Below are 14,180 nucleotides of genomic sequence, written 5' to 3'. Positions count from 1 at the left end.
TGGCCTCACCATTGCATCTCACCAGCGCCAGTTCATCCAGTTCCCTTCAAACTGGGCCATCAATCCAAGAGGTCATTAAATAGTGGAGGGGTTTCCGGATGTTCAATTTAAGAGTGATTGAGAATCCACACCGGGCATGTATCCAAGCTGAAGGCCAGGACTGGGACTAGGACCCAGAATCAGGATCTGTGGAATTCTGTTGCCCATCTCAGCTTAGTCACTTTAAACATCAAACTATTTACTACTGACTCTCTGCAAACTCACAAGTTTTCCTTGTGCTCTGGGAAAGAAGCCTGGCAGAAAACGTCTTGGTGCCATGTGGCCCTGTGGTTCATAAACCAGGATGGGGGGGCAATAAAATACTAGCATAGATTTCAAGTGCATGCCTTTGAAATTGAAAATGAAGGAGCACAAGGAGGTTTCTTCTCAGCCGTTTGCCTAGTGCTGAATCAGGAAATAAATCAATTTTTTATGAGGATGCAGAAGGGCTGCTCATAGTCTCCATGCAAGCAGCCCAGTAACTCAAAGTGATCCATCAGTCTGCAGTGGTTTCTAATTCCTGAACTATCCTCTGTGGCATAGGTAGGTCTTGTGGTAGTTACTAACAAAGTCAGGTTGCTGCAGTTCTATATGCACAGGACAAACTAAAAAAAAAAAGGTGACAGACCAGAAAGAGAGGAGTGATTTCACTGATAACACACAAGGTGTCTGTATTAGAGCCAGACAGACTCATGCTCCAGGAGTGCCTTCGCCATAAGATCATGCTGCCTAATCCCTGCTTATCAGCCGCTTCACAACTGACTGAGACCTTTCACGTGCTCCACTGTTGCACAGAAATCCCTCAGATTTGCCCTGGAAGTAAGTGCAGGGGAGCCCCTTTGCTTGAATCATGATTCCAGTGCCCCATCCATACTGGTGCTGTAAACAACAGGGTGGCCAGGTGCTACAGAGCACGCACAGTGGTGCTCACTGAATACCTGTCTGAGACCATCTGCTCCAGCTCCAGTTTGCACATTATGGGCACGTTTACACATCCATTAACATGCTTTAGTTAATATGTATTAAATCTAGTACCTCCATTGTGAGATGCTTGGAAAATGCACGTTAGCCTATTTTAATGCATGTTAACTAAAGAGCATTTTTTTAGTGACGCTTTAATGTGCTTTAAAATAAGCTAATGTACATTAAAGTGCATGTGTAGACGCACCCTATTGGTTCACAAAGTGATGGTGAACTCCAAAGCTCCAGGAGCCATTCAAACTACCAATAGATCAGAGATGATTCCCGTTGCTAAGTTACCTGGCATTATACACTTAGACTCCTAGGAACATCTCCATAGGAAGCCTGGTTGAGTATTAGACCTGTGACCTTGGGAAAATCTCTTACTGGCTTAGGATGGAAATGAGAAGAGAGCTTCTTGTAGACAGTGTTAGCAAAGTCTTGGGGCAGCCTTCCAATAGAAGCAGTAGAGGCAACACACCCAACTATCTTATAGACCAAGCACAATAAATGTGTGGGACATGGTGCTTGAAATTTGCAGGGAACCGGGCTCACTAACCTAAAAGGTCCCTTCCAGCTCTAGGTTCTTAAACCAAATCTCCAAGGCCTGAATAGTCTTTTCCTACATGTTTATATAGTCCCAAGCCCAGGGGGGCCTCAGACACAACTCTAATGCAAACAAAGCCATGCAAATAAAATTAATTTCATCACTGCATCTAGCCACAGAAGACAGAATGATTGGCAGGCAGAGAAAAGATATTTGCTGGTGCAACTGGGCTTCCAAAATAGCTGGACGATTGTAATAGCATAGTGCCGCTGCGGAGACAGACCTGGGATTTGGGGTGTGGAGGGTTGGGTTTGGCAAAGCACTGAGCCAAAACATGTCATCAACCCCCCTCCCTTGAGCTGGTGGGACTTAATTCCAAAAGCTCTCGACTGTGAGAGCAGAGCAAGCTTTCCTGTTTAAGCACAAAAAAATGGCTTAAGAAACAAACATTTGGAGAATCCCCAGCTTTCTGTAGGATGCTCAGGGGAAAATCAGTTTATGCACTTGATAGGCCTTGATTCACTGGATTAAAACATGCTCCTTTTTTTTTTGTTTGTTTTTTTGGGTGTGGGTGTGGGGAAGGGGTACTGTACGACACACTGATCCCAGCAAACAAATGCCAGCAGGTCTCCAATGCAAATCAGGTTTCCTGAGTTATTGTCACTTGTTTGTTAGTTCGGTAACTGATCTGAGGGCTAATCATCATTCATAAAAGCCACTGTCATCCAATGATGCATTTTCTTAATTTCCTGGTAAACACAGAGCATGAATATTTTAGACCTCTCCAGTCATGTTTAATGGCTGAGAATAACTGAGCCCTATACACGTTGCTACTTGCATGGCAGGAGTAATTTATTTGGGCATTAAAAATCATCATCAGCTCCCTCCATTTCAGCTTGGGGCTGTAGATATTGATTTGTTTCCAGCATCCATTAGAACTGCGGGTAGGAGGATGTTGTGCTCTGGGAGAGGAAGGGGAGCTTTAAATAGGCCACAACTTGGCTTTTACAACACTCACGGACTCTATTTTACCATCTAAGGGCTTGTCTGTACTTATGTGTTTGTTTTCTTGCCACTGATCTCCCAGGCTTTTTGCCTGGGTCAGGCCATCTCCAAAGGCCCCTCCAGCCAGCCCTGCGTGACATTTTTTCTAAGGGTGAACAAACCCTATGGCTCCTTCAACTAGATGACTAGGCTCTTTACAGAACTCTCCTCTGACACCACAGCTCCACCAGCACATCCAAAGTAGCTGTATTTCCAAGGACTTCAAGCATAGATGGAAGTAATGCAACCCAGAAGTAGCTGCAGTAATGCAGGCGGCCTTCCCAAAGAAGCCAGCATGCACTTGCAAACTGGTACAGAACCTGCTAGATGTTAGTGTTCAGAGGGCCAAGCGAGAGTCCACTGATGGACCCGAGTCCACCTTCCATTGTTGCAGTGCTGTGCTTTTGGGATGCAGTAACTGCTGCACTCCAGCCCTCTGATGAATAGTTTTCAGTCATTCCCAGTGAACAGAGAGTCCCAGAGCTGCCATTCACCCTTGTCAAAGATGGATAGCCGTCCCCACCCAGCTCCTGATGTGCTGTTTCACACCAGCATGATGTCAGGATTCTTTTGAAATGGTCACTCTACCTCTCTAGCCTGCATCGCAGGCTGTCCATTTTAGCTTGACCCCAGGAGGGCAAGATCTCTGCTCCCAGTCTGGCTCGAGTCACCTAAGCTAGGGACAGACAACACCCCTATTTTCACTTCATTAAGGACAACTGAAAAACAGAGAAGTGTTCTACATTATTTCAACCATGATATGATAGCACATTGAGGCACTGTACATGCAACAAGGAGGCAGAAGTTACCATTAGTATAGCAACTGCTGCCCTTTTATTTCCCTGACATAGTATGAACTGGAAGAAAATCCAGTCTTCGGGATTAGAGATAAATTACTGCCTCTTCCTACCAAACTTTTCCCTACTGTACTTGAAAGAACAACAGGGTGCCCAAGATCTCATTTCTTTCAACACTGGCTTGGCTAGAGGCTCGAGTCATTTGAGAGAGAAAGCAGGCACTACTTATGGATCTTTAAAAAGAATTCTTCAACATCGGTATCAGGAAAGTTGGTGCCGTCTGCAATATTTCATGAATAATTGGTGTCCTATTGTTAGCAGCAATAAAACCATCAGGGATTAATTCATCTGCAGCATGTATGCAGGAAAGAAGACACATTACTGATTGCCCTTTTACTAGTACTTAAAAAACCCAAGTAGCTTGACCCTGTTCTGAGAAGTCTATTCCTGACAGCAGGTCATGGGCTGCATTGTACTGGCCGTGTTTGAGAGAGTTGGAGCTAACAGAGAGTGTGGTGAGTAAAAAAAAGGCCTGCCCTTGATAGGAACAGAGACATAGATAGACATACATTGAAGGGAAGTGGAGTGGACCTCTGAAATGGGAAGTGTCTGGATAAACTAGTTAATGCAGCTATGCATTACCTAAAGACAGTGTTGGAAAGCAATACCTTGTTCTGAGAAACCCTTTTTGGGTATGTAACTAGCAGTGAATAGTAACCCCAGAGAGAACCATGACAGCTTGAACCCAGTCAGGTCCCATGAGAAGTAACTCCTATAATGCTGCTTCTGCCCTGTCTCTTTAAGCAACAGGGACAACCCAACAGAGATCCCATTACTACTGGTTTATACAGTGCCCAGGCCCCATCTGAGTCCTTCAACACTACTGCGATACAAACTAATAATATGGGTCATCATCAAAGCAGTAATAGCTATTCTCTAGATCTGGTGGGAGAGTGAGTCTGTGGAGATGGGGAGCAGTCTCTCCTTCCAGGGGCAGGAGGAAAGAGGAATGGTTGAATCAGTATTGGGCCCCTCAGTTTAAGAGGATACTTGCCAAATGGCTTAGTTTTCTTGTGCATAAAAGAGTCCGTTTCATTCTCTGAGCTTGCAGGAACACTGGAGCCCTTCATTTGTCATTCAGCCACAAAAACTTATAGTGCCTCATGAGCCGACTTCCCGGAGCCCATCCGATTTTCTGGCTACGTGCATCATGCGCAGCACAAACTGATGGAGAAGTTAAACCATTTCTGTGGCCAGTTCAGCTTTTAAATCCCCAAGCAGAAGATATGTGGTCTCAGTAATCCACAGTTTCCAAACCACACACGAATATGCAGCAGAGAGTTTCGGAGGCTTGGAAAAGTCAGCTTCTCAGTAGAAAGGTCTCCACACCTTCAAATGCAGCAGAGCTGATGCTGCAAGAATATGCCCTACCAAGCAGAAGCTGGAGCAGGTAGTACAGGTAACAAGCAGGGCAGAGGAGAGTGCTGTGACCTGGTGTATAGATTGGCAAGTAATTATCTGTTAGGACAGGGTGAAGATATATTTAGTACAAACACAGCTGGAGGGGCAGTTTGGCTCAGTGACGAGAGTCTGGGACTGGGGCAGTCAGGAGACTTGGCACCTATTTCTATTTGCTACTGGGCTGCCCTGTGACCTTTGGAAAGCAGCAGTCCCCCGGCTTCCCTCAGTTTCCTGTCCTGCCCTTGGTCTGTGCTGCCCTATCAGGAAGCTCTTTGGGGCAGCGACTCTCTTACTATGAGTGCCTATAGTGCCTGGCACAATGAAACCCAGCTGCCTAGGTCATGGCCAAGACACAGCAGCATAATGCAACTTTGTGCATGTTAAATACAATTGGCTCCCATTATTGTACCGAATTATATGGTGCTCTGCTAAGGATGTGGATTTATTTATTTCTTTTAAAAAAATTAATACTTTCCTAAAATCAGAGCTGCATTTCGAGGTTTTGAGGCAGTCGCTCTGTGCTAGGTAGGCAGAAACACACTTAGCATTTAATTGCAATGTTATTTCTCAAAAAAACCCCCCAAGAAACAAACACCAACCTTCTTTTGTATAAGATACAATTAGAGGGCAGCCGTTGATGATGGAGGATATGATCAGATACATCCCCTTGCAAATCAGATTTCATTAAAATTGGTTACTTCAATCCAGGCCCTGTTTGCTGCATCACGCTGAAGGAAAGGTAGCAAAAATAAAAATCCATTGCAATTCAGTTCACACACATACACACAAGAGGAACAGAACAGCATGACCAAGAGGGATTGTTTCATCTTCAGAGCAGCCGCAAACCTGGAAGTAGAGTCACACTTACTCACACATGCCTTAGGGCATCATATTCAAGCCGCTGAAGCAGATACGTTGTCACTAACCATCCCCCTGAATACAGCTACATTCTTCTGCCTGAATACGATGTGATGCGTACAGTTGTTCATGTTCACACAGATTTGAAGGGGCTGTTTCATAAGTACACTTGCTACTGTGGAACTGCCCACCAATTTGAAAAGATCCTTACTGAGCTACTTTGACTCTTTTTGCTTTTCTTTCCTTGCTTTTACAGCAATCTTTACTGATGCATTTCCAGTTCCCTGGAGCAGCCTTGCTGACCTCTCCCCACTGCGCCAATTCTCTGCCTACCCCATCAAAATGCAGATTCAAAACCCACCTCTCTTCCTGGTTACTGTGACTGCATGCAACCCTGCAAAGAACCCCAGGCAGGAGGAAGGCTCTGCAAAATTATGTCCATTATCAGCCCAGTTAACTGCATTTCAGTAGTGGATAAAGACTGGGGTCAGATGGTGCTAGGTCCTGTATGTAGATAATGAGCTCTGTGCTGTGCAAGTGAAAAAGCAAATATAGAAAAAGGCCCAGTTTCCAGATGGAAAAGTTAGACACAATTAGATTAGTGGCACATGCGTGCCACCCCATCAAGAGGGAGAGCTTATGGGTACATGCATAGCACTACAAAAAGGGGCTGCTCTACTTTCAGGCACAGCACGTCTCACCACAATGTTCTCCAGCACCAGAGAAAGTTTAGGTTGCGTATTAGTAGGAGCACTGCAGGCAGATTGAGATTCGTAATGAGCTTGGCCAAAGTCCCACAGGGGGTCTGAATCGGAGCTAGGACTAGGAACCTTCCCTGCACACCCAGAACTTTAACCATCAAACCATCCTCCCTTTAATATTGTTAGCATGGAGACCTTTAAGCTACAGGTCCACCAGAATCAGCTGGAAACATGCTCTGAAGCAATCACAGAGAACAGGGAAGCCACTGACCTATAAAAACAGACTATTGCCTAGGTAATGGCAAATCAGGATCTGGTCATGTTTGTTTGGTGTAAGCCGAATATGACACCAGACAATAAATTGCAGTTAAAACACAATAGGTGCAGTTGGTCAAAGCCTAAAAGTTGTCAGTAGGATGGTCAGGGCACAGTGGATTTCAAGCAACAGGAGTTATTGGAGACTAGCCATTGTTCAAAGATGACCCAAAGAGCCACAATAAAAATGAATGCTGGACTAAAAACAGAGATTCAAAATTAACATACACAGGCAAATAATGGGGGAAGCCAAAGATTAATAGATTGTAAGGCCAGAAGGGACCTTAGAAGATCTTCAGGTCCAGCCCCCTGCACCAAGCAGGAAAGATAACTGGGCATCAAGTAACTCCAGCAAGGTGACTGTCCAGTCTCCTCTTGAAGATTTCCAGGGTAGGTGATTGCACCATCTCTGGAGGGAGCTTATTCCACAGTCTGGACATCCTGACAGTGAAGAAGTTTTTCCTAATGTTGAGCCTGAATTGATCTTCCAGGAGTTAGTGGCCATTACTCCTGGTTTTCCCCCAAGGGTGCCCTGGTGAACAGCTGCTCACCAAGCCCTTGATGTACTCCCCTAGTGTAGCGGTAAGCAGCTACCAGGTCCCCTTTTGGCCTTCTTTTCCTCAGGCTGAAGAGTCCCAGATCCCTCAGCCTTTCCTCATATGGCTTGCCATGTAAGACTCTGACCACATGGGTGGCTCTTCTTTGGACTCTCTCAAGCGTGTCCACATCCTTGTTAAAGTGCAGTGCCCAGAGCTGGATGCAGTACTCCAGCTGCGGTCTCACCGGTGCTGAGCTGAGTGGAAGAATCACTTGCTTGGTTTTGCTGGAGATGCATCAATTGATGCATGCCAGAGTATTATTTGCCCTACTGCCTACAGCATCACACTGCCGGCTCATATTCATACTGTGGTCTATTATTACCCCCAGGTCCCTTTCATTTGTGGTGCTAGTCGGTTTGGTGCTGCCAAGCCTGTAGGGGTGTTGGGGGTTGCTCATCCCAAGGTGGAGCACTTTACATTTCTCAACATTGAACTTCATCTGGTTCCAATCCACCCAACTTGCCAGCTGGTCTAGGTCCACCCGTATCTGTACCCTATCTTCAATTGTGACCACACTTCCCCATAACTTGGTGTCATCTGTGAACTTGGCCAGTGAGCTCTTTACCCCCGCATCCAAATTGTTAATAAAGATGTTGAAAAGTACTGGACCAAGCACCGAACCCTGCGGGACACTGCTGCTCACTTCTTGCCATGATGATACAGATCCATTCACTATGACTCTCTGGGTCCTATCCTGCAGCCAGTTTCTCACCCACCTGATTGTCTTGGATTTAAGCTTACAATCTTCCAATTTTCTCATGAGGACATTGTGGGATACTAGATCAAAGGCCTTTTGGAAGTCAAGGTATACAGTGTCAACCTGCTCTCTAGTGCCCAGGTGGTGAGTTACCTGGTCATAAAAGGAGATGAGGTTGGTAAGGCAAGACCTGCCTATGAAGAAGCCATGCTGGCTGTCATTCAGAATCTTACCTTCTGCAAGCTTATCGCAGACAGACTTCTTGATGAACTTTTCTAGGATTTTCCCTAGGATGGAAGTTAAGTTGATTGACCTATAGTTACCTGGGTCCTCCCTCCTGCCCTTCTTGTGGATGGGCACAACATTGGCCCTCTTCCAGTCCTCAAGGCCTTCTCCAGAGTGCCACGAATTGTGGAAGAATTTCGCCAGGGGTTCCGCAATGACTTCGGCCAGCTCCTTCAGCACTCGTGGATGAAGATCATCTGCTCCCGCTGACTTGTATATGTCCAGTTTTTTTAGATGTATACAAATTGCTCATTCAGATGTGGAAATTGCCCATTAAGAATGACAGGTAGGGACAGAGCCCCGCTTCCGGCCCCGCTTCAGCCCCCCACCCCCACTGCTGTATGTCCAGCCCTGCTCCTCACCCCTGGCCGCTCCGGGTCTGGCCCTGCTCTACCTCCTCCCCACCCCTGCTCCGTATCTGCCTCTCTACCTCCCTGCCATGATCCCCTTCCTCTTCGCCCTCAGGCCACCCCCACAAACTTCCTAGCAGCAGCTCAAACTTGGGCCATGCAGCGAATTGATGCCCATCCTCTGGGTGGCGCGTGCACAGTTGCCCAAAAGTGTTACAGACAGACACACAGACAGACAGACTAGGCCTTTTATTATATTAGAATTGGGAGGGAAAGCCTAGGTCAAGGATGTGTCTACTGCTAGAGACAAACTATTCAAATTACAAACTTGATGTAGCTACCGGAGAGAAAAATATTCTGGAGAAGTTTTGATGCTGAATTTGGAGAGAGACAGAACAGTACATCCATCTTATATGGTGATGTGGGTAGAACAGGAAGTGCCCTGCCTGTGACACAAGAAGATGCAAGGCAGTGTCTGCTAAAATTAAATATTTCCAAGGCACTGGTCTGTATAATTTACCACTACTCCCACCATGCTCCCACCCCCTCAAAAGAAAAAAAAAAATCTTAAAGGACTGCAACTCTCTACACATTATCAATAGAGGTCAGGAAAGGATTTTTTTTTACTCGTGGATGCACAACTGGTCAGATGTGTTGCTTTTGTTTATCCCTGGCTTGTGTGTTGTAGGAGACAGACACTGAATACCTCTTTGTTCCCATAATCCTGAAGAAATTGGTAGGAACTGGGGGGGAAACCTTGTATTTTCACAAAATTCCTCCAGGGTTCCCTTGGGTCAATGAAATCAACCTTCAGCCCAATATGTTTTCCAGCCCTGACAGTCATTTTTATATTCTATTAAGTCATTTGATTTCAGACGGTCTTTTTGCCTGATATTTTGCAAAGAGATAAGTGCTAGTCACAGCAGAGAGAGTTTATGCCTAGGTTATGGCACTGCCTGCCAATGCTGTGAGGAAACCTCTGAAGACAGGAGTAATTCTGAAGACAGATGCAAGAGTCCCCAGGCCTGCAATAGGCAAGTCCTTTCTCTACATTCAGAGAATAACAATATTTCACCTGCTGTGAAAGATTTAGATCAATACCCTTTGGCTTGCTGGAGACCATACTTCAGGAGGATAAGGATGTTTCTCCCAGCGATGCAAGGCGATGAATGGGAAAGTCAATCGTTGCAAACTCCCTGAGTCACAGAGTACACTCCCAACAAAAGCATGGGGATTTAAAATGGCTTGAAGGAGAAAGGTCTGGCTGTGAACTCACCCACACATTATTCAAATTCTGCACACAGAGCACATGGGTTTTGTGCCAGTTTTTAGAACGGTAGGTTTTACCTTTCATGTGCAAAGTTAATTCTAAGAGCTAAATCCAATCCCAGTATAAACAGGAGCTGCTTCACAGGAGTCAATACAGCTGTACTGGTAGATAGCAGGCCTGAATTCAGCCCTGAATCCATGGTGGTCTGATCAGCTGTAACAACAGCTGGAAGATGTTCCTGGACTCATTGTCAAGGCAGGGAGTATTACTTCAGCCTGTTAAGATTTCAGAGCACAACCCTATCATTAGCATCAGTATCTTCCTTTGTGCATTGTGGGATCGTATATTAAAGCATTTAAAAAAGGCAGCTCAGAAAGTTTAATGTCTGGGTATTTCTAGAAGAGCTTGAAGTAAAAGCGTCAGGGATTACATGTCCAGAGAGATGAAAACAGCACCAGCAGATCAGAAGAGACCAAAACAGCTTCAATCTAAGATGCTTCTAAGAAGCTCCAGCTCTTAACAAGAGCTCAAACCTCTGCTACACTCTACTGCTCCACAGCTGCACAGCAGTGAAGGTTTCGAAACAAAGCCAAAAAGTCGCTGGGGACCAAGAGAAATCCACATGACATTTAGGAACGAGAGATAACAGCAAAGAGCAGGGGTGGGCAAAATATGGCCCAAGGACCAGATCTGGCCTGCCAGGCCATTCTATCTAGCCTGTGGGGCCCCCCAAAAATTAGAGAATTAATATTTATTTGCTCTTGGCTGCCTGTCAAAGATGACAGGAGCCAGGGGCAGTAGCACCCAGGGGAAGCCAGCAGCAGAACCCAGAAGCCCCTGCCTAGTAGAGGCTTCTGGCCTGGGACTGTGGGGCTGTTCCTGCTTCCCTGCGCCGGAGGGGAAATGTGGCCCTCAACAGCTTGCCAAAACTTAGTAAGCGGCCCTCCACCCAAAATATTTGCCCGCCCCTGGCAAAGAGGATTAGGGGCTATTACACATCTCTCTGAGTGAGATTCCACCCATTTCATTAGCCCTGTTGAGGAATCTATTTCCAAAGGCCAACAATCTCCTTGTTAGTTGTCACCACAAAAAAAACTTGTTGGACAATCTCAGAAAAAGAGTGGCCTAATGCCCTATTAGACTGGGACTCTGGAAACCCAGCATCCACCTCCAATTTCACTACTAGCCTAATGAGTGACCTGGGTGGTTTCACTTGATTTCCCCATCGCTACAATGCAGATAACCCTTTCCAGACATAATGAAACACAGGGTGAGAATGAGGTATTTTCTTCTTCCTTCCCTTGACTTCCTTTTACCACCAACTGTCAAAATAATTAGTCCTAGCTAAGTAACAAAAACACTGCTTAGCTAATGTAACAGGTTATTGCATTTTATGTCATTACAAGACCAACACCTTGATTTTCGGTGCTTTTTTAAGAACTCTGACTTAATGAAGACACCTGAACATAGAGCCCTCTTTTGGAAACTTACTTCTGCTTGTTCTCTCTTGAAGCTAATGGAGAGTTTAGAGTAAAACATGTACTCTTAGACCAGACTACATGCACAGAAAGTCATACTAAGGAAAAGTAAAAGGAGACCACCAGTATCTGGGGGAACGTTTGTTCACCAGAGCACCCCAAGGGATGACGAGGTCGAACGGTTACAAACTACTGCAAGACCGATTCAGGCTGGACATAAGGAAGAATTTCTTTACTGTCCGAGTCCCCAAGGGTTGGAATAGCCTGCCACAGGAGGTGGTTCAAGCACCTACATTGAACACCTTCAAGAGTAAATTGGATGCTTATCTTGCTGAGATACTATGACCCCAGCTGACTTCCTGCCCTTTGGGCGGGAGGCTGGACTCGATGATCGTCCGAGGTCCCTTCCAGCCCTAATGTCTATGAAATCTATGAGACGATTGGAAAGGTCTGCATTAACGTACAAAATTAAGTCTCTCTCGGTCTTACTGGGCATGTTGTTTTCTTGTCAAACACCCAGATTACTTCGTTAGCACAAATGGAATACTAACATAATTGGTGCCTATATTAGTGTGCTGCAAAATCCTTTATTCTTCCTCAACAATATTTCTTAAGTAGACATTGTAAGAGACATGAAGAGACGCCTACTGTGCCCTAGACTAGAGAGCTTAGTTGTCAAGCTAGTCCTACACACTTCAGAAGCCAAATCAGTTCAAGGCTTTGTCCATACAGGAAAGGTTCTCAGTAAAACTCAAGTTGAAAATCTAAATCAATATAGGTAGAATGGTGAAATAAATCCCTTTGCTGATCCATTTTTTTGCTGATATTATAAGAGAACTTTTTTTAGTCTAGCTAATGTCACTTAGAAAGGGAATCAGAGTCTTCCGGGAAGGGACCATTATACCTGAGTAAGTGTGGTCCAGAAGGAAGGGTGTCATGCTGGTGTGACCGGAAAGTTTTCCTTCTGATTTAGACTTCAGTTAATTAAAGATTAATTAGATTTGAATATTAATGTAAGTAAAAAACCTATTGATCCAACTTTGGGTAAGACTCTCAGCAAGCATCACAAAAGCACAGCCCAAGCCTGCAAGACCCTAATGTACAGGAGCAAGTTTACATAGGAAAAAAGCCCATTAAGATCAACAAGGCTAACAGTGTGATTAGAAGTATGCTCACACTTAGGCATGGGGTCTAAAAGCTACAAGATGATTTATCTTCATGGTTATTTCACTGGGCTCTGCTGGAAACTATTTCTGGAGTCAAAAAAGGCAGGTTTTGATTAAAACAAGTGAGAAAGTGGCAGTGTGTTCCTTGTCAATTTTTTTCCCCAAAAGAAAGCTGTTTTAAAATGCCTTATTGAAAGCTGAAGGGCTTCAGTTGACACGGACAAGAATGTTTTCTTTGTATGGTTCCAGAACTGAAGAGGATTTTGAACTCAGAGCAAATAGAAAACATGATTCCTTCTACTCTATTAAACTCAGCATCTTACCAACAAAAGACTTCAGGGTTGACCAGGTGGACACCTGATCAGTATCTGTACCTGTAAGATCATGACATTTTTTCCTCGCAATGGGTTCATTTCACCCATTCCAGGCTGACATAACTGCTAGAGTGATAATGCTCAACAGGAAACAAAGCAAAGATAGGTCCCTACCACAACAACAAGCAAACAAGATTTTCCAAAGAGAATGTTCCTTTAGCATCAAAGTCTATCGAGATGCTATTATGAGTGGTTGCTCAGGTAACTGTAGGCCAGGTCACTAAATGTATAGTTTCTACTACCAGTGATGCCCTTCATTTTCCTCTTGACCTCCTTAGAAATGTTTCTAGGTACTCTCTGAAGACTTACAGGCGCAAGCCACAATGAACATATATCACCACTCTGGAGGAGTGGGAGTGTAACCAATGAGAGCAGTAAACTCCACATGCTACTGATTTGTCAGACCCCGGTAGTAGTGGCTAGCTTACTGTTATGAAGGGCATTCCATAAGTGAATGAAATGTGAGCGATGGACAACCAAAGCAGCCCTCTGCAATCATTTAACAGGTATGCTATAACTTTTGATGCAACAAGCAGACACAGAAAGACATGCCAGGACTTGGAGGTTATGTGGGGCTGAAACCAAGCATCAACATATGTGCTCACCTACAGAAGATTCAAACTGGCTGCACTGTTTTTGTCCATAATAACAGCATGCAAGACAGCAAGGGTTTATGTATGGATGTAACAGCTTATCTCATGCTAACTCTGCTTCAGCATACAACTTATTTATATTACTATTTTGCCCATACATGTGGGGCCAAAAGACAGATTGCGAAATCTCTGCAGCAGGGGCCAAACACAAAACAAGACCCAACAGGCAGACCAAGATATGGGAGCACAAAGAGATCGTGCTGGTCTGTGTGATGGGGAATGGTCACAGTGTACCAGCAGCTAAAGGGTAAAGGTAGGCAGACAAATGTTACTGAATTAAGATGGGGTGGAGGAGGACTTATTACAACAGAGGTGACATGCAGCAACTGTTTTGTGTACCTGCTTTTACACAATACAAAGTGGAAGCTGGATCATTGGGGCTGAAACAGCCTAATAAATTTGAGAAGAGTTTGGCAGAATCATTTTTCAGCTCTGTGAGTAGAACCCGTAGCAAATTGACTTAATTTGCAGCAAGGAAGATTTTAGGTTCAATATTAGCCAAGTTCATAGATTCATAGATGTTAGGGTCAGAAGGGACCTCAATAGATCATCGAGTCCGACCCCCTGCATAGGCAGGAAAGAGGGC

At 44.9% G+C, this 14,180-nt stretch overlaps 1 long non-coding RNA gene across 1 annotated transcript in view; it reads right to left on the bottom strand.

Moving 5' to 3' along the window:
* Positions 1-4,727: 4,727 nt before the first annotated feature.
* Positions 4,728-14,180, bottom strand: part of LOC102370833 — a 17,225-nt gene continuing 7,772 nt past the window's right edge. Inside the window, exons 3-4 of the long non-coding RNA XR_325175.2 lie at positions 5,448-5,576; positions 4,728-4,878 (exon numbers count right to left, since the gene is read on the bottom strand). This is a non-coding gene — a long non-coding RNA (uncharacterized LOC102370833). The remainder of the gene's footprint in view (positions 4,879-5,447; positions 5,577-14,180) is intronic.

The sequence above is a fragment of the Alligator sinensis genome, unplaced genomic scaffold, assembly GCF_000455745.1.
Source record: "Alligator sinensis unplaced genomic scaffold, ASM45574v1 scaffold804_1, whole genome shotgun sequence".
Classification (NCBI taxonomy): Eukaryota; Metazoa; Chordata; order Crocodylia; family Alligatoridae; genus Alligator; species Alligator sinensis.
Note: the sequence above shows the minus strand (reverse complement) of the source record. Positions and strands in the feature narration are given on the sequence as shown.